This window comes from Maniola jurtina, chromosome 19 (genome assembly GCF_905333055.1).
Source record: "Maniola jurtina chromosome 19, ilManJurt1.1, whole genome shotgun sequence".
Taxonomy (NCBI): domain Eukaryota; kingdom Metazoa; phylum Arthropoda; class Insecta; order Lepidoptera; family Nymphalidae; genus Maniola; species Maniola jurtina.
In genome coordinates, this window is record NC_060047.1 from 5093725 (window position 1) to 5115834 (window position 22110).

At 34.3% G+C, this 22110-nt stretch overlaps 1 protein-coding gene and 1 long non-coding RNA gene across 6 annotated transcripts in view; one reads left to right on the top strand and one right to left on the bottom strand.

The window, feature by feature from the left end:
• LOC123875174 (homeobox protein prospero) overlaps positions 1-21222 on the bottom strand; it is a 147834-nt gene extending 126612 nt beyond the window's left edge. For 3 of the 5 annotated variants that reach the window (XM_045920860.1, XM_045920857.1, XM_045920862.1), the window contains exons 1-3: positions 18110-18658; positions 13130-13182; positions 12953-12955 (exon numbers count right to left, since the gene is read on the bottom strand). The gene's annotated coding sequence lies outside the window, so the exon portion shown is untranslated. Of the gene's footprint in view, positions 1-12952; positions 12956-13129; positions 13183-18109; positions 18659-20808 lie in introns of those variants that run through there. The other 2 variants (XM_045920858.1, XM_045920859.1) reach the window with 2 other exon arrangements.
• LOC123875181 lies at positions 259-12450 on the top strand. Its single transcript, XR_006798094.1, has 3 exons — positions 259-319; positions 8365-8367; positions 12439-12450. It is a non-coding gene; the product is annotated as an uncharacterized LOC123875181 (long non-coding RNA).
• Positions 21223-22110: the final 888 nt, after the last annotated feature.

Sequence of the window (22110 nt, forward strand, 5' to 3'; positions counted from 1 at the left end):
AGTGCTTGAAAATAAAATATAGCCTATGTCACTCAGGAAGAATGTAACTTTCCATTAAATAATTTTCAAAATCGGCTCGGTAGTTCCAGAGATTACTTCATACAAACAAACTTACAACCCCTTTACAATATTACTTAGTGTCTCTATATTAAGAAAATGTTTTTTAAATATTCGAAACTTTGTCCAAACCAAAAGTACAATTCATTGAAAGTGAATTTTAAAATCCTTAGAGATGACTTTTCAATCGTTAAATATCTGAGTAATAAATTTGAGGTTTTGACATTTTTTCCATAGGAAATCTCTCAAAACGTTAATAATAGTTATTTGATGATTGAAAAATCGGCTCTTAGGAGCCTAATGACCTTTTATTTTTAAAGTTTAATTTAGTTTCAATAGTGCCTATCTGAATAACAATCAAAGAGTCCCGTGTAAAACGGCTACAATTTGTACAGCTTTATGATATTAATACTCACTAACGTTTTTTAATAAAGCGAAGCAATTACGGCCTCGGAGCGTCACAATCCATATGAGCTAAAGTTCCGGGCGGGTACAGTTGGTAACAAAAGTGCGGTACACTCGCCAACAAAGCGGCTAATCATTCTCGTATGTGCGTGGCCCGGTTTCCATTGTCTGTTCCATGATTAAGAGGATTGTCTCCAGCCTTCCTCGGATATTAAAAGCGTGTCTTCTCGATGCGATAGTCTAGGAATTGTGCACTCGGTTGTACGTGAGCTAGATATTGCGTAAAATGTGCCGCTACAGAAACTTTCGCGGGGCGTTTTTTGTTTCTATTATTACGTGCCTTTTTGTGCTACGCTTTGCCTTTTTTTACGGCGATCTTGATATAGATGTGACGTCATGGATATTTTCGCTTTATTTTCTATATTTGCGATGGTAATGAGCACTCTTTGCGGACGTGCTCTGTAGGCGGTTCTATTATCTATGACTAATTTTTTTTCATACCTATTGAAATGATGGGAATGATCTGAGAAATATGTGCTTATTTTTCTCGACTACGATGGAACTGAGTGAGTAGGTATCTACTTTATATTATAAACATTTATTGGTTGGCTTATTCTCGTAACACTTATGTATTGGCTTCAATGGGCACTTTGTTCCTGTCCTTTGTGGGTAGGTAATTTTACACAGGATTTTTCTAGCATTTAACATGTTCATAACATGCTTTTGTAGATATAAATGACCAGTACCGAGGTAGGTAAGTACCTACTAACAAGTAAGCCGAGTAGGTAACAACTGGAACCTTTTCTTGGGCTTACAACTTGATGCCCAGTGTCATACTAATTTTCTTGTCAAAATCGTGTGCTATGAAGCTTCATAGTACACAATTTTTGTTTGTAATATATTAATTACTTATATATAAATTCAAAATTATAATAATAAGAAAAAAATAGCCTGCAGAAGCCCTACAGATTTAATTCAATTCTAAGAACAACTTAATTTAATAAAACAAGTACCAAAGTACTTAACGAAATGAGGTCCTTTGTCTTTAAAGCCAGAAGTCCCCAAAAAAGGCGAAAAGAAACATTTAACTAATATCTCCAAGAACACATCAGTGTGTGATAAATGATAATGTAAAATGAATAATAGGGCAGAGGGATAGTTTACCCAAAGAGGGTGTGAGCCCTCTCAATCGAAAAGAAAGTTAAGAGGATATTAATATTCAATAGAAAGCTACTTTCACTACGCTTTTTTATTCATTATACTCGTACATACCTACTCACTTTTTATCAATATTCATAAAATAAATACAATATTGACGATCTCGTTGAAAACAAAAATATTAGAATTATAGCTACTTTTTAAAATTATCTATTTATACTTAAATGATTAAAAAAAGGGTGTTTTTTTCGACGCGTAGGAATCGCTAGCCCATACCTCCTACCTGTAGAAATCGCGATTTTTAACCCCCGACCCAAAAAGAGGAATGTTATAAGTTTGACGTGTGTATCTGTGTATCTGTCTGTGGCATCGTAGCTCCTAAACGAATGAACCGATTTTAATTTAGTTTTTATTTGTTTGTAAGATGGCTTAATCGAGAGTGTTCTTAGCTATAATCGAAGAAAATCGGTTCATCCGTTTGAAAGTTATCAGCTTTTTTCTAGTTTTCTTATAGAGATTTTTGTGTCGGGGGTTTTTTAAATTGTGAGTTATGTAGGTATTTGTAATGTACGCTAATACACCAAAAATATTATTATGGTCTACTTATATTCTAAAGTAGTAAGTACAATAAGTACCTAATAGAATAAAGAAAAAAATTGATTTAAGTGATGTAATTGAGTGAGAAAACATCAGGCACTCAAGAATGCCCTCTCAAAAGAAATCTCAAGAGCTTGAGAAGATAAACGCCTTACATTGGTGTAGGGTTGTATAAGAAACAGACACAATATTATATCAAAAGCGTTACGGGAAATGTTATAGGCATACGAATTGTTACATACACAATTTAATACCTAGTAGCTTTTGCCTGCGACTTTGTCTACGTGATAGGTAGTAGCTTCCTATATACCATATAATAATTATTATTATTTCTAGGCCATAAAATTCGGGTATAATTTAGCTTAACAGGGCTCTCTCCGTCACTCGTTTCCACTCGTTTCATACAATCGTAGTTCCAATTTCATTTGAATATTAAGCAACCAAAGTCCATGAAATTTTGCAGACATATTCTAGAAACTAATATCTGTGTCTGTGGTGTTTTAGAGTTTTCTAAAAATATGTAGTTTTAAAATTACAGGGGCTCCAAGATTTATATGAAAATTTTTAAGACCGCGTAACTTTGAAACCGAATATTTTAACAGAAATCTGGAAAACCACAGACATAGATATTAGTTTCTAGAATATGTCTGCAAAATTTCATGGACTTAGGTTGCTTAATATTCAAATGAAATTGGAACTACGATTGTATGAAACGAGTGGAAACGAGTGACGGAGAGAGCCCTCTTAATCGGTCAATGAACTTAGCTCAATCTGTCAATGTTTTTTTCCATAATCGCATAATTAGTTCCAAAAATAACCCTTACAAACCAACATATTAATTAACAAATACTTCTTCATAGTAGTTTGACGTGTGTATCTGTGTACCTGTGTATCTGTCTGTGGCATTGTAGCTCCTAAACTAATGAACCGATTTTAATTTAGTTGTTTTTTTTTGTTTGAAAGGTGGCTTGATCGAGCGTGTTCTTAGCTATAATCCAAGAAAATCGGTTCAGCTGTTTGAAAGTTATCAGCTCTTTCACTTGTCGGGGGTGTTATAAACTTTTAATTTACACCTGTTACTTTATTTAACAAGCATATAAAACTAAGACATCAAGGCACCAACGGTATCAAATCATAAATTATACATAAAATACCCCCAAAGATCTTGAAACCGTGCTAATAAACAAGTAAAACACGAACAAATTGCGTGTTTAATCTGTCCCGCACAAATAATCGGGAAAACGTAAACAAATAAACCGCAAAGCGATCGCGTGAACCCCAGCCCTGGCGTCTTAACCCTCGCATTCAAGACGCCGGGTAAACACTCTTAATCGTCTGGAACCGTTCATATTACACAAGCGAGCTAAACGCGGAGCGGAAAGCGATTTTGGTTGACAACTAACAACAACAAGTGTAAATTAAAAAAATAACACCCCCGACAAGTGAAGGTTACAGTAACTAGAAAAGACCTGATAACTTTCAAACGGCTGAACCGATTTTCTTGGATTATAGCTAGGAACACTCTCGATCAAGCCACCTTTCAAACAAAAAAAAACAACTAAATTAAAATCGGTTCATTAGTTTAGGAGCTACGATGCCACAGACAGATACACAGATACACGTCAATGGGGTTAATAAATAAAACAGGTAGGTGCGTTTATTCAATGCTATGAAACATTTCAAAAACTTTTATATTACAGCTCTACTATGGCAGCACCTTAATCCTTAAATAGCCATTGAAGGGGCCGACATGTGTTTCTTAAGCCATGAACGAACTTAATCGCGAGGGTGGTTATCGGTGCATTTGATTTATATTCAGTGCCATTGTGTTAGAAACTGAATAATTCAAATCTTTTCGTAATTAAAATTCTTCATTTTTAACCCCCGACCCAAAAAGAGGGGTGTTAAATAAGTTTAACGTGTGTATTTGTGTATCTGTGGCATTGTAGCTCCTAAACGAATGAACCGATTTTAATTTAGATTTTTGTTTGAAAGGTGGCTTGATCGAGAGTGTTCTTAGCTATAATCGACAATCGGTTCAGCCGATTGAAAGTTATCAGTCAGCTCTTTTCTAGTTTTCTTATTAGAGGTTTTTGTGTCGAGTGTTTTTAAATTTTAAATTATCAAAATTGGAGAAAAAATCTTACGAGCTGTAATTTTTTTAACTTAACTAAAAAAAAACTGGGTTATAAAAAGTTTATATGAATACAATATCAAAGTGAACTTTGCTATTGATCATATTTCCACATAGGTACCCACTTCAGTTCTTAGTTCTAATAATTCAAATATTTGTTAGCTACAGCTAGTAGATAGGTAATACATAGAATATTGTTTTGTTGAGAAGGGACTCCTTTGTTAGATATTGGATTTTTCAGCTCTCATATCTATTCCCGTTCAAAAACAAAGTGTTTTATTGCCATCAAAAAGGGTATTGAAGTATCTGACGGCAGACATATACACACACGTTACCTATCGGAAGTAAAAGGGTTAACTGGCAAAAAGTTGAATTGAATTTGCGGTTCGGAAGTTATTAAAGTAAACAAACGGTAGCCGTGTAAAAAAAGCACACACGGCAAAAACAAAAAAAAAGCACTTGGCAAAAACACGCAAAAGCTGTTTAATCTGTGGCAGATAGATAAAACACCTTGACTCCAGATAGTATTTTTTGCAAAGTGAAAAAAAAACATATTTAAGTATAATGAAAACATATGTCAGATTTAGGCGCGTGCGGTTTCGTACACCTTTTGGGACATTTGCTGATGCATCTTTGTGTATTGGTATACAAACGAAATTTCTTTTTCTAAGCATTCACAGATTAATAAGCAGTAGCGTGATAATAATAATTTACGATATGTGGAACATTCAACGGTTAAACCTGTTACGGTTAAACTCTGAATATGGAACCCTAATTTTTACTATTTTTTGTTTTACTATACGAAGTGTGTATTTTTTTCAAAATAGGCTAGCGCTTGCTTGCAATGCAGGCAAGTGATGATGCAGCCTAAGATGAGTGCTTGCCAAGAAGATGCCTATTCACTCTTAACTTGAGGTAACCATATCTACCTACTTGTAAAGGACGGATAAACAACGGAGGCTTATATTAATTATCACCCCTTGGCTACGGAACCCTGAAAAATGATTCATTTTGCAAGGCAATTTTTACGAAGCTTGATATCGTAGCCTACCTATAGATGTGAAGAATTTTTCCGAACACTGACCTTCCATATACCGACCTTATATAAGAACAATAAATTAAAAAAAAGAGTCCTCTCTACTGTTTAAAAAAACTTTCTTTTAAGTACCCTCTAGTAAACATGTTCCATCATTCGTCTCACATTACTTTTTAATATTATTGATATAGCAAACAGGAACACATTGCGGCTGACAGAAGGCACTTTTGAGGGCAGTGAACTTTATATTTTTTTCTGTCGTCGATTCATACGTTATCTGTATATACTTGTTTGGACACTTTGTTCCGATTGCGCTTTTATTTCAATTTGTTTACGACAGCGTTGATCGTTTTATTTTGACCAAACCATTATAAGTCCATGACCAAACCAAACGTAAAACATAAACAGAAATAAACTTGACGCGAATATGCAAAAGGTACTAATGCTTAGCTAAGCATAAAGTTCGAAAAAACTCAATTTGGATTATTTATAAACCAATACTTAGTGCGTTTAGGAGCAGGAATTTTTAACATAAATTAAGTAGATGCAGAGCTTACAACGTTAGCATTTACACCTACCTGCCCGGCTAGCATGGGCAGTAGATAAAAATTATATCCCCGATTATATCCACTGATTTCTATGACATCAGTGGATATAATCGGGGGATATAATTTTTATCTACTGCCCATGCTAGCCGGGCTGATATTAAGTAATTAGGTACAGATACGAATGTTTCTTAATATATATATAATATAAATGTGCAAGCGGTGTTTTTTTTTCACGACTTCGTCCATGTGGATTTAGGTTTTTAAAAATCCCGTGAGAGTTCTTTGATTTTCCGGGATAAAAAGTAGCCCATGTCACTCTCCAGGTCTAACTATACCCATGCAAAAATCCACGCCGATCCGTTACTCCGTTGCGACGTGATTGAAAGACAAACCAACCAACAAACACACTTTTGCATTTATAATATGGGGTTTTTTTTTTATTAATTAGGTTCACTTACAGCTACTTACATTATACATTTAAAATAGTACTTAGTCTAAGCTTACTTACTAAATGTAGTCGCTATTTACAAGTGAACACAACATTCACCACATATAGGTAGTGAAATATGGATAGCGATAATATGGGTAGTGATGTCTAGATTCAAAAAGACAAGCTTTACCAACTGGTGCCCCAAACTATTTATCAATTTAAGTCTCCAAAGTTTCCTTTAAAGCTTAAAGTTAGCCCGCGTAGTCGATAGTAAATTGGCCCACATACTCCCCTTAATGAATGTAGGCTGTATACGTATAAATCTTTGCTCACAAGTTCCAGAATCAATTACAAGTTGGTGGGAAAAGCCATCTTGTCAAAGCCGTGGCGAGTGTGCGGTGCAATTGGTATGTGCTAATCTAACTTAGCTAACTCGGAATCTTGGGATGCGTGAACGTATAGAGTCATCGAGGGTGAAATTCCCAACGTTGAGAAAGGAAATTTGAGATTTTGGGTGTAGGTTCTCTCTGTAACAAATTTAGGGTCTAAGAAAATGTCTTGAGAAATTCAACCAAGCGAAGCGGGAGCGGGTCAGTCAGTCTTTAAAAAGCAGTGGCGTAGCTAGGCGTGGGCGATGTGGGCCCTCGCACACGGCATGACACTTAAAGGGGCCTCGTGCTGAGAAAATTAAAATTCAAGACCCCTTTAGCAATACTTTTAATCGAAGCAGGTTATATAATTAAAATGTTTAATTAATACAGGACTTTGGAAAGCAAGATGCTGAAGGACATTTGTTTTGTAAAAAAAAACCTGTAGGTAAGTTACAAAACATAACCTTAAAAAAATTTAAGTACATAATATATGCTTTTCATTATAGTCTTCCATCGCTCATTTACATTTTTTCACTATTTTCGCGAAAGTATTTTTGTAGGATTGATCTATTGGGTAGATCTTGGGAACGTCAGAAAAGGGGCCTCGCTGATGCGACTTCGCCCACGTCTATGTTAATCCACGCTACGCCTCTGTAGTAAAAGAATAAAGACTATTCAATGCGACACAAAAAACTACAGATTCTGTAACGTTCGAGTTCAGTAGGTACTAAGGTACCTAGTAGGTATAACAAGGTGTCTACTTAAAATCCGTGGAAGAATGAAAGGGCCATCATGAAACTGCAAAGGAAACCATTATTCTTAAACCGTTTTCACCCAAAATGTAATTAACAATTAAGTACTTTCCACTCTGCAGCACAACTAACTAGGCTCCAGTCATCTTTAAAAAAAGAATCGCGAAAATTAAAATTGCCTTTGAAAAATCTTGCAGACGCAGCCGGCACGCGCACGCATTTAAAAAAAAATGCAAAACAATAAACACCATTAAACGTGAACAAAAGGAGTAAAAGGCAAGTCGGGGAACAATTAAAACAAGAAATAATAAGGAGTTGTAATAATAAGTATTATTATAGAGACAGGGGGACGCACACCTGGCGGCACGCGACCAGCGCCCCCATCAAAGCTTCTGCCGATTATTATTTTTTTCCAAGTTCCAGCTTCGGGTGTTTTGTGCTTTACTTGTACTTACTTTATTTTATTTGGTGGTTTAATTAAGATTTTCGTATCAATACATCGTCGTTTCAACCTATCGCTCGCCCGCTTACAAGAGAGCACAGGTTTCCTTTCAGAATGAGAAGGGTTGTCGAATTGCGAAATGGTGGACTTCGCATAATCTTTGAGAATATTTTCTTTTTACTATTATTTGATAATTCATTATTACTAATAATACGTAATTGGCACGAATAAGAAAACATTATGGAGAACTCTCAAGAACGTAGATTTATTTCCTCATGGTCAGGAAGGGTTATGATTTTACTAGCAGTCTATGAATGTATGTATGTATGTACGTCTATGTATGATGTGTGTACTTACGTAGGTTTGTATTTATGTGTGATCCACCGTAGCGCCTAATTTACTGGATCGATTTTCACGAATAAGGTGTCAATCAGTTCGTCATTGATTATTATTATGGTCCGGGTGACACAGGCTACATTTTATACAAAAAAAAAAAATCAAAAAAGTAGGAGTCTCCAAAATTTTTTTTTGCTATTGTATACCTACCTACCTATCAGTGGGATATCAAATGAAAGAGTCAAAAATTCTGATCTGTCGGCACCACACGGCACCTTACCTAATAATGCTGCCTAATAAAAATATTACGAATATATTCTTATCGCCACGTGGTTCTCTCCAGTTTTCCTCCCCGATAACCAAACAATAATGCATTGTCGCCTAAAAGAGTGTAAGTTCAACCCCATCGGGCGCATTCCTGCATAAATACTCGCAGTATAATAAGAATTACACCCTACACGCGCCGAGTAAGCCACTGCCATCTGTCTTTGCTTACACCTGGACAACTCGACAAGCAAGCAGAATCAGGAGTCATTCAATTCAACTTATTTTCATAAGTTGTATTTAAAAATATTATTAACATTACTGTTTTCGAAATCAATAGTTTAAATATTTAAATTTATTTGGATTAGTTTTTAAAATTCTTAGTTCCACTTATGTAATTAAATGTGTGTTAGTTTTTTTAATCTTTCCATTCATCTCAAGCATTATTTTATTCATTTAATTTTTATTCTTATTGCAAAAATTTAATTTAATTACACCTACAGCTGTATCTGCATCATATTGTGTTTTTTTGGTATGGGTTGTGATTTTATAGTCTGAAATAAAATTCATTTATTTTATTTATTATTGACTTAATTTTTTTAAATTATAATTAGGTAGGCCAACAAATTACAAATTTTGGTGCAGATAGGTACTTAGTTTGTAAGTGGTAGACCTAGTATCAATGCAATGCTTGCCAGTGCTTTTGTGTGTGTAATATAACAAAGCGTTCAAACCCAAACTAATTACAATAATGTAGATAGAAACACATCCTTATGTACGAGTGGACAATGGCTCGATGATTGTGACTTCAGGAAACGGAAGCGGCCAATGGCTGGCCGTCACGGCTTCTGCTCCGTGCCTCAATCACACACGGACAAACATACGTTTATGAGTAGGTATCTATCTAAAGATCTATAATCTATATGTCTGCTAGATGATACCCGCGAATTCATACGTTTAGGTAAAAGGTTCTCAAAAAATCTTGCGGTAGCTTCGATATCCTAACCCTTCCAGGTTAGCCCGTTTCCATCTAAGACTGCATCACCACTTACCACCAGGTAAGATTGCAGTCAAGGCCTAACTTGAATCTGAATTTTTTAAAAAATACTAAGTACCTAAAGCCTCACTAGAGTGATATGACAAACATAACTTTAAAATCGTTGCTACTAGGTGTGTACTAAGTAGGAAAATTTTATGCTTGCGTGTAATTTTCGAGGGTAAAACTACTAAAAGACATTCCAAGGGAGTCCGCGACGCGTTAAAATCTCGTGACACGGCATTTTTGCACAAAGAAGTGTTCGCGACAAGTCACGCCACTATGAAGTTGCTCGAGAAACGTGTCGCAAATTGAATAGACACCCAGAAAACATGGAAACGTATGGACGCAGAAAATGGGCAAAGACGAACGGTTTAGCAAAATTATTTTTAATCAATTCAAAATGTTATCTACACTAATATTATAAAGAGGTAAAGTTTGTTTGTAGGAAGTAATCTCTGAAACTACTGAACCGATTTTGTTTTTTTTTTTATAGGTAAGTCAGTAGTTGCATTTTTCTCAGAAAGTTGTCATCGAAGGATCAGCTTATTAAGACTTTTGTTTTTATAGAGTTTATCGATTCTTTTCTATGAATTAATTTTCCAATCACCCAGGGCAGGAATTTTCGTGACTTTCCTAGTTTTGTTTGGCAAAAAAGTAAAATAACCAATGTACCTACAATCTACATCATGCATGAGTTGAAAAAGAGATTTGTCATTACTCCTGGAGATCTGAAGAGACCACACTTCAACCCGTGTTGTAGAGAATAAAGCACTATTGACAGTTTTCCGACCTTTTAACTTACGTTCACGCACATTATTCTGCACGACTCATATGTATAGATAGCTGACCAGGGTAAAGGTACCAACTTACATTCCATAATAAATGCATGTTAAAAAGATTTTACGCAGCGATTCGCCTGAAATTTTCATCCGTATGTTTTCAAATTAAGTGTACATACATTTACACGGCAACTTAGGCGCCCACACTGAACGCTCCGTCACTTGCGTTATAAAGGCCAAGTCTAAAGTTTTCGCATTACGACGAGTGCGGAAAGTAGTTATAAGCATCTTTGAGCTATTTTCAAAACGGTTTTCAAATTACAATAGGCAACTACCTATAGAGTTATTTGCAGACAAAGCTGCTTAATTAGCTCTTTAACCCCCGACCCAAAAAGAGGGGTGTTAGAAGTTTGACATGTGTATCTGTTTATCTGTCTGTGGCATCGTAGCTCCTAAACTAATGAACCGATTTTAATTTAGTTTTTTTTTTGTTTGAAAGGTGGCTTGATCGAGAGAGTTCTTAGCTATAATCCAAGAAAATCGGTTCAGCCGTTTGAAAGTTATCAGCTCTTTTCTAGTAACTGTAACCTTCACTTGTCATGATAAATAGTATGTGTAGACATAGTCTAAGAGAGACGATTTCCACGAAAATCTCTTGATATACCTACCTACTTATAATTTGTTTTTAGAGATAAAACTGCAATGTAGGTGCCTCAGTATGGTTCTATGTTGTCTTTTATAGGTATTATGAATCCTATGTCTGTTATAGGAGTAGAAAATATAGATATGGGGTAAATAAAAACCGTAGATACAACAATAATTACAAACTTGAAGGTAGGTACATAATTTTCACATAAAAGAAAAGAAAGAATGCTTGATGAAGCTTCAAAATGAAAAACTTCGCATATAAAACGAACTCCGAATAACATTCACTTTGACTCTACAAAAGGTACATTTCTAAACCCAAGTGAAAAAATATAGAAAAAAATATATTTCATAAAGCATAAAGGCGGTGACACGGCCGCGTTCCGTTCTACGTAATGATCGCTAAGATTCCCGCTCCATCAAGCCGAGTTCTTAATTCCAAACCCTTAATGAGATCTACCTTCGTGTCTGCATACAATGGAACGCCATGCGTGAGTTCTCTTTTTTTTCTAAACCGATTCAAGGATCGCGCCCATTCAGCCTTAGCATTTAAAAAGATGCAGTTTAAGTAATGATTCTACATGGAGTTTCTAGAAAATGAGGTTGCAACTGTTTTTAATTTCGTTAGTGGGTTATTGTTGGCGTAAACCTAGGCGGGTTCAATTTATCTTAGTGCATAGGTATCTGTTTTCTTTTCTTTTGCGTTTTACTTCAGTTTGCGGCCTATTTTGTGTTCAGACATTTAATCTATTCAATCTTTTTCTTTGAATAGCTGACGTAACAATTTGTTAATAGTCAGGTAACTAGATGACTTTGTGATTATTAATACTGATACTGTTTTTGGGAACATTTAGGTACTAGGTAAGTACCTAAGGTACAGAGATAATAGCTTGCATCTTGGAGACGAACTGACCATTTATCCCGTAAATTCAAAGGTTTTTGAAAACCTAAATGCACGTGGACGAAGTCGCAAGCATGTCTAGTTTTTATATAATTTTCTGTCCCTTCTCAATTTAAATCCATCTTGGATTTAAAATGAGAAGGGACTCAAAATAATAAAAATGCGAGAGTTCGGAAATTAAATTCGCGTTAGTAGACAGTAAAAATGATTTTAAAAGGCCCACCAAAGGCCTACAAACGGCAAAGACTGCAGACGGACCTGAGAGGCAGCTCTCCATTAAACGGAGAGGCGGAGAGATGCGACTCCGCGATTACCGGCTTAAGATAGCGTTTGTAATTACGCGTTACACTGAGCGAAATGTGACGTCAGTCATCTAAAATGTACAGTAGGTACCTATATACCGTGTTTTTTATTCGGTTTAACGTTACTCGATGATGATTTATTTAAATTTTAGTACTTAAGTAGCTAATATTAGTAAGGTTAAATAAATAATAACCTTTAGTACGTACACTAAGAAGTTTCATAATGTTTCAATGTCCTCTAGGCCAAGTTAGAAACGGATTACAAAAGTAGTAGGAAACATTAAACACTGGCTAAAAAGTCTTTTAAAAGGCACACAAACGGCAAAGACTGTAAACGGCTCCAAGAGGCAACTCTCCATTAAACGGAGAGGCGGAGAGATGCGACTCCGCGATTACCGGCTTAAGATAGCGTTTGTAATTACGCGTTACACTGAATGAAATAGAACGTCATGTTTCTAGAAATTTCTGGAAATTATGTCTTGCATATTTTTTCAGTTTTTATTGTAAAAAAACTGAATGCTTAGTAAAACCTTATTAAGAAATAATTATTAAGAAAAATATTACCTACCTATGCGATGATGCGATCCTATTTTGTAGACAGTGAGTAAGTACCTAGGTACTTACCTACTTAGTCGTTATAAAAGATAGAACTGCCAACTTCTGTGTATTACTAAGTTTCTACCTATTATAGTACCTACCTACCTACCTAAGTGGGAGGCATATTTTATTTTCTCTGATAAGTCTATTAACTACTACCTACTTACCTACCTATAATAATATAATAGGTATCGATCTACGTTAGATCTAGACATAGCTCTATAATCTACATAAAGGATAGATAATTCTACCTGTCCTACAAGCGATAGGCCGAGCAATAATCTAAATGAAAGAAAATAATAATTAATGAAGTAATTAAAACATCTAAATACTTACTTATGGGTGGATGACTTCACACGCGAACCCGTCTGTTGTAGTTAGGTGATGCTCTGAAAAACATAGATCTATTTAGAGATGTAATTTATCTTTCGGTCCATATTTCTACCACTGCTGCTTGCAGTGTACTTAAAGCCCAAAAGCCTCAATAGCTCAACGGTTGAGGAGCGGACTGAATTCCGAAAGGTCAGCGGTTCAAACCCCACCCGTTGCACTATTGTCGTACCCACTCCTGGCACAAGCTTTACGCTTAATTGGAGGGGAAAGGGGAGTATTAGTCATGATTAGCATGGCTAATAATTTTTTTTTTTAAAGGCAAAAGTGCTTGCTTTTGCCCTCAATGACTCTATAACTACCTAGTAGTTGGGGAGCTCAGGAGAACTCCTCATAAGCTGTTCGTTAAGTTAGTTTCTTCCTTTGTATGTAGATAGACGTAGCACGTCATGAACAAAAGCCCAGTGGCATTGAGAGGCGAATAGTAGGTCAAATGAAAGGCGGGCGCAAGGAAGTGGGCGTATTAAGACGCGGGCGGGGCGTGCAGCACCCAGGCCTATTGTGGAAGGCTGTTTAACGTTATGTAACCTCTGAAATATTTCGATCGTCTTTTGTTTTTTAATATTGCCTGCGCACCTGTAGCAACTAAGACCCAGTTCACACGGCGTTTGCACCGCACGTTTTTTGTAAGATTTTTTTTACCGATCTAGGTATGTCTAGGTAATTCATTAATAAACTTGACTAGGGTATTATCTTATAATAAATAAACAAAAAATCCTTTTATTTGAACTAGGGCTCAATTTATGTACCTACCTATGCTTTAAAAATAGGTAGGTAAGTATACCTACTTACTTATGCAAAATTAGGTCGGTATTCCTATCTTAATAATAAAAATCTATAAGACCTGATTTTCGTAAATTAAGTAAGTACTTCACAAAATATTTATACCTATTTTGTGAAACTGCGATAGCCTAGTGGTTAGGTAAGATATCCGTCTCCCATTCGGGAGGGACGGAATGCGATCCCGGGCACGCACCTCTAATTTATGGAGTTAGGTACTTAGGCGTTTTAAGCAATTACCCATCTTAATCTTACTTAGGTATCACTTGCTTTAGCAGTGAGGATATCTGGAACCAAATTTACTGGAAAATCAAAAATTTATCCCCGTTTCCCGGGAACAGAAAAAGGTCTGGAAAAACGAAAACTTACGAACATACAATAGCTAAGGGAAATACCTACTTACGTAATAGATAATTTTCCAACAATACGTCTACCAATAGTCAAGTTTTCCCGCCCTCAACGCCTCCTGTCTTAGAAGATTAGCCTCTCAGGGCACGCCCCCATCTTAGAAGTTCTCTCTACGCCCCCTTTCTTGGAAAACTGTGCTCACGGTACGCCTACTTGACCTACCTAACTTCTTTACAAGCAGGGCATAGTAGCCAAATATGAAACACTATTTAATATGAAACAAGTACCTAGTTACTAGTTTATCCGCCCGAATTCACTCGGGTGAAATGTGATATACCTACCCTATGTACATAATATAGCCTACGTTAGGTACTTCTGGATGAAGTAGCTTTCGAATGGTGAAAGAATTATTAAAATCGGTTCAGTAGTTTCAGAGTTAATCGACTACAAACAAACAAATAGAAAGGTAGGTAGTTAAATCTCGTCTTTTTATAATAAAATAAGTAGAAATAATTTTATCATGTTTCGTTCAAAATAATGATTTTATTTGAATATTTAAAAAACATTCTAGGTTTGTTTCTAATTTTTTTATAAACTTTTTCAACTAAGACACCCCGTATATTTCCCATTTATATATCAGTAACGCCACCTATGTGACAGTAGACCTACTACCATAACATGCGCACGCGTTGATCTATCCGCGCCATCTGTTAACAGATGTAAGAACTACGTAACCATGAACTATCGTGTAGAGGTTGCAGTTCAGCCTTCCATCCATAGATGTCGCTTTCAACAACTGCATAATATAATTAGTAATTTATGAAATTTGTAAAAGTTGAATAGCGATTTAACTGTGATTTTGATTTTACTTTTTTTATTCTATTTCCAAACAGAATCCTAGATTGTATTAAAAAGGCATATAAGGGTAGGTTAAATAGATTTTCTCTAATTTATAAACACTTTGGCAACTTACCTACCTAAATAGAATTCTAATTTGTTACAAGTGTAGAGTGACCAAATCGTATCCTACGAATAAGGACACTGTTACAAAAGGCCCTATCTAATTTTTAGGAGGAGCATTTTTGTGTTATATTTTAAAACTAATGAACATAGGTATAGGTATGTAATCTAAAGTTTAGAATGTTCGTAAAGGGTAACTTAGGTTTAAGTATACTTATTTCACGTATACATAATTCAAGCCAGTAGGAAATAATTTAAACTGGTTTTTAGATTGACTTCGTCTGTGGAGGTTTGACTTTTTAAAAATCCCGTAGGAATGAATCCTTTGTGTTATCGCGGTAGAGATATACTATGCCCACTGCTAGTACAGCAAAATTGCATATATCATGCATATTTATTAATTAAATAACTGGTCAAGACAAAAGATAAATGCCCAATTCATGCACCTACCAGCTATGAACTAAAATTATTTTGAATGTGTTAGGAACCTAAGTAATAACTACTGGAAACTGCAATGTTTATAGAGAAACATATAGGTACTTACTATATTTATACACAATGGTCTAAAAACTTAGAATTTTACATTTTTCTCATAAATAATAAAGCCCTTAAGAGGATTCATACCCTCTGAGCCATTTTCGAGCAATTTTGACCGCTTATATTTTGTTAATCCCTGCATTTACTTAAAAACGTATTTATGATACATTGCAGAAAATTTTCTGTTTTATTAAATTGGAAGACAACATTTTACAATTTATTGATGGTTTTTTCTTATTGCCTAAAATACCAAAGACGATTATTGAATTTTGGGTTTCATGTAATCTTTGACGCTCACTACATCAAAAATTACTTGTTTAATTAACAAAAAGAGATATATTTGCTAAAATGAAAGTCCTTAACTACTAAAATGGAAGACAAAAATCTTTAATTTGGTATTTTTTACATTATAAAAATCCAAACAAAAAAGTTATAATTTCACAAAATTACGGACATATAAAACTGTCATTTTGGTGGATTATTTTTCTTCATTTATAAATAAAATTAAGTATCCATAAAAATAGAACATATTTGCAATATATAGAGAAAAAAATCTTAAGTTAGTTATTATTTGTTTCAATAAAATAAGCTTGAAACATACTTGAAAAACTGCGTGAACATAGAGTACCAAAAACTAGGAAACTATTGCTGGCCGAGGCCTCGCCAAGAACGGAAATATTCCTTTTTTCGGTATAAATAATTTTTTAAGTAAATGCAAGGATAAACAAACTACACGTCAACATTGCTCAAAATTAACTCAGGGGGTATAAAATGAAAATTTCATCATAGGCGTAACACAGTAATATTAACAAACGGATCAGATCATTTTACGGTAGGTTTCATATTTCAAATTATAATCTTTTTATTTCTCGTTTTCCTTTCTTTCACTGTGAAAGTTGGCCTGGTCTACAATGCTTTTCGAAAATTCAGCTGCTTACAACTAAAATAATATGACCTCTGTTCATGTCTATCATTTAATTTTACTGGACCCCTCCATATTTTTCTGTAAGTGTTGAAAATTGTAGAGGTTACTCCATAATTAATCAAATCTGAACAATTTCGACAGTTGCCTTTTGAAAAATTAACTGTCACCTTCTTACAGTTACTCATTCAAAAGACTCTTATTAGTAAGAACTACTTTTCGAACCTGTGCTAAAGCACCAAGAGTCTCCATGTAGACGAATAGTAAAAATGTTTGCAGGTTGTAAACCATTTTTGCTTACAACTTAATGGTCACCTTCACAGAATACAATTTTTGTTCAAGGTAAAGTACCTAGTACTTAATTTAGTTCAATGTAGAGGATCTACCTATTGACTCTTCAAAATTGCCGTGAATGCCAAGCCCATGTGAAATAAAGCCAGATTGGTCAGTTTAACAGATTATAAGGATAATCCACAATTTTATTACCTATTGAAAAAAGTGAGATTTTTTTGGTTGACAAATACCTAGGTATATTTTGTAATATACCTAATCTGTGTATTACAGACAGAATGTAAAAATGTACCTACTAGTCAATCAAGGATTTCTACTTCTTATAAACAGATTATAAGACACGCCGTCGGACTTCTTTTATTAAATTCTATAGTGATCAAAGTGACATAATTCGTAAGTATGTACCTATCTCTAATTTCATACTATTATATTCATCAATATTAAGCTTTTGATTTAAAATAAGTATTTTGGCATTTTTTATACACAATAAATGATGTTTTTTTCCATAAAACCAGTAAAGGATAATTTAAAATTACAAACTACTAACAATTAGGATAGGTACAATAATGCTACTATAATGAACAAAAAAGCAAGCGATCAAAATATAATGAATAGGTTCTAATAAATAAAAAGAAATGAGAAAAAATAAAAACACAACAAAAAGAAAACATTTATTAACACAAGATTGTTAATCAAGTGTAACTTATCAAAATAAATATAACATAAATTACCAAAAAACATATAATACAATAAATCATGAACAAAAAGATACGATTTGAAAAAATACATAAGTACAACAAAAGATGATAATATCAAAAATAAGAGAGTTCATCAAGCACCCGTCGGATCACAATAAGTAGGTAGGTAAGTAAATTATCGTTTCCTCAACATCTCTAGCATGTTTTTGAATAACAGTTAAAATATAAATACAATCAATTAAGCATACAAAAAAAAATTGAATTACCTACTTAATGTCTAACTAACGATACATAAAAAACTAAGTAAATAAAATAATACGATTAATCAAAATATAACCAAATATAAAGAATAACCAAACTAGCTTATCAACAATTGACAATTCTAATCACCAGATTTGGTCCTTCGAATAAGAGTCTTCTTGTTTGAAGCACAAAAGTTTATTATTGTCCTTTAACCACAAAAGTCCCAATATCCGGTAATCTAATTATAAGTAATGGTGGCAGTCTGTTATTATTGACTTTGTATTCTTAAACCTTAATATTACTTTAACGCTTAATATTAATTTTATTTATAAATTAATTGCTCACTCAAGGTGTCGCTCGTAAGTTAAGAAAAATAAATTTTAAATAAAAATATTCTCAATAACGGCCAAACGTTTAATCTCTTTACAAATGTAACCGACATAAATATTAAAAATTTCGCAAAACTTTTTCACTGCCAACAGTTTAGGTTAAAAAAGTGAGGGTTGGGAAATTTTAGCCTAAAAATATCTTCGATAAGACGCGGTTAGAATTTTAAAATTTAGATTTTTTTGAATTTTGTATTATTAAAATTTATAATCACAAGAGCACGAGGAACGTGTATTGCGCCGCGCGGCCCGGCCGGCCGCCGCGACTCCAGACGGACGACTGAGACTGTCCGCGGCCCGCCGCGCTACCACCCCGAGCTTACTTCCCCCTACCCCACCCCCTCATCACCGCACCTCTTTCGCCGCGGGGCCGACTTCGTTACGAGCCACTTGTAATCGCCGCGCGATTTTTCCGCCTAAGACAAATTAGGCGGGCCCGCGCCCACTACCCTCCACGGCCTTGCTTTTGGGCGGCTTCTTACGGCTAAGACGTTTTGTTCACGCCTTGCCACTTTCTTTAGAATACACGTAGACCAAGGCTGAGAATAGAAAGCTTAACTTTCGTTGAGTTTTAACTTTTAGCTTTTTATTTTACAAAGAGCTCTTTTTGTTGAGCATCTTAGACAACAACCCTTTGGTACCTAATTAACAAACATTTATTTAAAAATTGGGATAAATGACCATCATAGTAGTACGTACAAGCATACATTATCAGCATTCCAATGTTATGGCGGCGAACTGTTTTATTTTTAAATGGCATTTAATCGTCACTCTCACTTTCGACGATGCCGAGGCCGGGTTAATTGTAAATAAAATTCAATCATTCGCAAAAAATCCCCGTAATCGGCACCGACAATATCAATGAGAGATACGTATTTAAAGCACATTTTATGCATAATAATGGGCTCGGGTGAGAGAGTATTTTTATTGGTAAATTCTGGCGGTTTTTTAAAAATTGTAAGCATTTTATCTGTGGATCGTATTTTTCAGAGTGGATCGCATTTACAAACTGATTTTGATATTAATTATTTGTACTTTATACCTACACGCTTCTTACGATTTTAATAGTGTGTAACTACTAATTAAAAAAAATATTTGACAACTCTATAATCTAAATGTGATTGCTTTTTTTTATATTTATTTTACTAAGAAAAACAGAATATATACATACAAAAATAAACTCTGGAATACATTGGTATAGGTTGAAAAATAGTGTTGAATTGTTGATTAATAATTCCGAATTATTTGATGCTCTTGAATTGAAATAGGAATTATTTATGAAAATAGAAACAAAATTGCTTAATTCATGAGCTAAAAAAAATAGCGAGCAAACGAGTGGGCGGGTCACCTGATGTTAAGTGATTACCTACTGAGGCCCATGAACATTTGCACAACCAAAGGAACCACCAATGTAAATGCTTGCCAATGTTTGTGTTTAAATGATTTACAAGATAAACAAAATTATATGAATTTTTCAACAAACATACCTATTTATCTATCTAAAAATTATACTGTGTATCTTTTTGTACATAAGTATATTTTCAATGTATGTGTCTCTATTTATCAATTTATGTGTTTCTATTTAAATAGGTATTCCAAAATCATAAGACAAAGTAACGAAATCGATGCAATTACGGTTTTTAACAAATAGGTAGTATAAATATTTTAAAAGCATCAAAATAATTTTGCTTCAATATTTGGGGTATTAAATGCATTTCGGTTATATAAAGTGGTGATTTCCTACAGACGGGGTGTTTTTTTTCGAACCGGTGCATGATTGAGCCGGGAATGAATTGATAATATGATTCTTTTTCAGACAGCGGTCCAGCTGTAGTGGGGTCAATAAACTCACTGTGATTTTAACGAGACAGTTATTAACTAAAAGGCTTTAGATATAAATAATAAGAAAATTTTATTTTGATATTAAAAAATACATTCAGTCAGTGCCTCTTACTAAATAAAATGATTGATTTTTTAATACAACTCCTTCGTATATTAATTGTTATATTATTAGGTATGCCTAAAAGTTTTTTTGAACAAAGGTCTGCAGCATTTTCCAAAATAACAGATTTTCATTTTGTATTGGTGTAGCTACATTACATTATACATTTCCTAAAGTAGGTTAAGTACAAAACAGATACATTATTTAAGTCAATAAACGTTTAATTTTAATACATGTACCTACCTAATGATATGCGTAACAGACATAGATAAGTAAATTTACTACCATCACTTTTTTAACCTTTACATGACGTTACAAGCTTATGGAATTCATGTGCAAATTTTTTTTTCTCATTTACTCTACATATTTTTAGTATTTCTCTAAGACAAGCATTTTTCCAATAAAAGATATTATATAATAAAAAATAATAAACATTTAAAAAAAAAAAAATAAAGTTATGTAGAAACAAAATGATAAACTGAATGTAACACTACATGTAACACTTTTACACAAATTACCTTGATATCGTGATAAATACAAATCTTCTATAGTCTTCTTCAAGTTAGGAATCACGGAACTTTGTTAATTTTTGTAGCTTCAATTTCAGAAATCTTCGAGCACCACAAAAATAACAATGACGTCTTAAAATCTTACTAGATAACTTATTCTACAAAGTTTCTAAATATTAACACAGTTCAGAAAATTTTAAGTTCCTATCACTTAATTTTTTTTTGTCTTCAATAAAAAGTCCTGAACACTCGAAGTTAATTTTGAAAGTCTGTAATTTGACGAAAAATAACAAAATAAAAATTAAATGCGATGGAGGAACTTAATACCACTTATAGACTATGCGGCAAAACGAGCCGAATATTTACATTGAAGAAAAAAAATGAGGTCAATCGGAGGTTACGGGCAACGCAGCCGGACGGCGCGGGCCGCGACGGGATGTGGCATTCGCATCCTCGAGCATCACGCGCCCCGCACTGCCCCGCGCTACCCCGCTCACGCCCGCACCGGGCCCGCCGAAAACCACGTGCGCGCACTCGCGAAAGGGATGCGCTATTGTGCTTTACCATCGTCAGACAGAGACGAAGCTATTCTTTTTTCAATTTACTATATTTGCCGATTTTTATTATTTTTTCGCATTTCGATATTTTATTTTTTAGTTGATGTGCTCCGCAACTCACCTGTTGTGCTTGACCCCTTTCGATCTGTCGACCGATCACATGATCGACATTTCCGATACTTTTTATCGTCCGAGAAGTAGTAGTGTAGAGTCATATTCATTTCCTATAGGAATTTTGCTGAAATATAATATTTAATTAAGTGTAGTGTAAAAAAAACTGTTGTCTAATATATTTCAATCGAATTATGGACACCTTAGCACGTGTCTAGTAAAAAACTTTCAAATAAACAATGAAATTATAGTATCTACCCAATATAAATAGTAAAAGTACATTTCTATAAAAATCCATACCTATACAGGAAAACAAATTATTTGAGAGTAAAGTAAAATATATTCATTAATAAATAATAGTTTTAATTTCAGTTTTAATATTACTTTATAGCAATAGGAATAATAAATACCTTATTGGAGTTATTTGCAAGTATAGAGCTGGTGCTGCCATTAAGCGTAGCGTCGGATAGCAGAACTAAAGATAAACACACGCGACACTAGCGCCATGATACCTCGGCACCGTCAATGGAACTATAAACCGATGGTTCATTTCTAACGTGTTATTTTCCTTTTTATTTTTTAATTGTGAAAGTGCAACGTTCACTTCGCCTGGCATTCAACGGCCATTTTCGTTTGGAGTTTC